Raw genomic sequence first — 2,439 nt, 5'->3', positions numbered from 1 at the left:
TATAGACCATAACACAGTGAGAGTGAGTGATCCACTCACTGACGGGGCGATATTGACCATATCACAGTGAGAGTGAGTGATCCACTCACTGACGGGGCGATATTGACCATATCACAGTGAGAGTGAGTGATCCACTCACTGACGGGGCGATATTGACCATAACGGAGTGAGAGTGAGTGATCCACTCACTGACGGGGCGATATTGACCATAACGGAGTGAGAGTGAGTGATCCACTCACTGACGGGGCGATATTGACCATAACGGAGTGAGAGTGAGTGATCCACTCACTGACGGGGCGATATTGACCATAACGGAGTGAGAGTGAGTGATCCACTCACTGACGGGGCGATATTGACCATAACGGAGTGAGAGTGAGTGATCCACTCACTGACGGGGCGATATTGACCATAACGGAGTGAGAGTGAGTGATCCACTCACTGACGGGGCGATATTGACCATAACGGAGTGAGAGTGAGTGATCCACTCACTGACGGGGCGATATTGACCATAACAGAGTGAGAGTGAGTGATCCACTCACTGACGGGGCGATATTGACCATAACAGAATGAGAGTGAGTGATCCACTCACTGACGGGGCGATATTAACCATAACACAGTGAGAGTGAGTGATCCACTCACTGACGGGGCGATATTGACCATAACAGACTGAGAGTGAGTGATCCACTCTCTGACGGGGCGATATTGACCATAACGCAGTGAGAGTGAGTGATCCACTCACTGACGGGGCGGTATTGACCATAACAGAGTGAGAGTGAGTGATCCACTCACTGACGGGGCGATATTGACCATAACAGAGTGAGAGTGAGTGATCCACTCACTGACGGGGCGATATTGACCAGAACAGAGTGAGAGTGAGTGATCCACGCACTGACGGGACGATATTGACCATAACACAGTGAGGAGAAAGTGCGGACTGCAGATGCTGGAGATCAGAGCTGAAAATGTGTTGCTGGGAAAGCGAAGCAGGTCAGGCAGAATCCAAGGAACAGGAGAATCGACGTTTCGGGAATAAGCCCTTCTTCAGGGCTTGTAGATGATGTTCGTTCAGAATTTGGCCCCACAGTTGTATAGAGTGTGTAGGGGTTGAGAGCGGATGTGTACAGGGTGGTGCAGTTGTCTGTCTTCGTAGATTACGGTGTGTGGGTCAGGAAGCGGAGGATCCAGGTGCAGAGTACGAAGTTTTGATCTCCGTCTGGAGAGGATAATGATGTTGAAGGCAGAGCTGTCGTCAGTGAGCAGGAGTCTGACGTAGCTGTCGTTGTTCAGATGTTTTAGGGATGAGTGTAGGCCGAGTGAAATGACATCCGCTGTGGACCTGAGTTGAGACTCGAGTTGATGTGGGCCATGACTGGCCTCTTGAAGCACTTCATGATTATGGATGTCAGGAGTGAGTGATCCACTCACTAATGGGGAATATTGAACCCTCATGTACATTGAGAGTGAGTGACCCCTGATGGGGAATATTGGTCATAATGTACAGTGAGAGTGAGTGATCCGCTTGGGAATTGTTGGAGGGGTTTGGACAAATTGAGTCTTCAGTCTGAGTGGGTCATAACAAGACAGTCTTTATTCAAACTTGCACCAACACCTCAGGCCTCAGAGTCCAGCTTCAAGACATCCTGCTGTTTATAAACTGAAGACAACATATTTGTCCATATTCACATCACAATATTTACATCAAGGACAGTAGTGGGAGACTGTGTATTGAGTCGGAAGAGATAAGTGAGGTCTTGAATGAGTACTTTTCTTCAGTGTGAGAGAGGAGAGTGTGAAATGGACTGGTAAGCTAGAGGAGATACTTGTTAGTAAGGAAGATGTGTTGGACATTTTGAATAACTTGAGAATAGACAAGTCCCCCAGGCCTGACGGGATATATCCTAGGATTATGTGGGAAGCAAGAGAGGAAATTTCAGAGCCGTTGGTAATGATCTTTTCGTCTTCACTGTCAACAGGGGTGGTACCAGGGGACTGGAGAGGGGCGAATGTTGTGCCCCTGTTCAAAAAAGGGAATAGAAATAACCCCGGGAATTACAGGCCAGTTAGTCTTACTTCGGTGGTAGGCAAAGTAATGGAAAGGGTACTGAGGGATAGGATTTATGAGTATCTAGAAAGACATGGCTTGATTAGGGACAGCCAGCACGGATTTGTGAAGGGTAGGTCTTGCCTTACAAGTCTTATTGAATTCTTTGAGTAGGTGACCAAGCATGTGCATGAGGGTAGTGCAGTGGATGTAGTGTACATGGATTTTAGTAAGGCATTTGATAAGGTTCCCCATGGTAGGCTTATGCGGAAAGTCAGGAGGCAGGGGATAGAGGGAAATTTGGCCAATTGGATAGAAAACTGGCTAACCGGCCGAAGGCAGAGAGTGGTGGTAGATGGTAAATACTCAGCCTGGAGCACAGTTACAAGTGGAGTTCC

This window comes from Chiloscyllium plagiosum, chromosome 37 (assembly GCF_004010195.1).
Source record: "Chiloscyllium plagiosum isolate BGI_BamShark_2017 chromosome 37, ASM401019v2, whole genome shotgun sequence".
Taxonomy (NCBI): domain Eukaryota; kingdom Metazoa; phylum Chordata; class Chondrichthyes; order Orectolobiformes; family Hemiscylliidae; genus Chiloscyllium; species Chiloscyllium plagiosum.
This window is presented reverse-complemented; position numbering follows the sequence as displayed.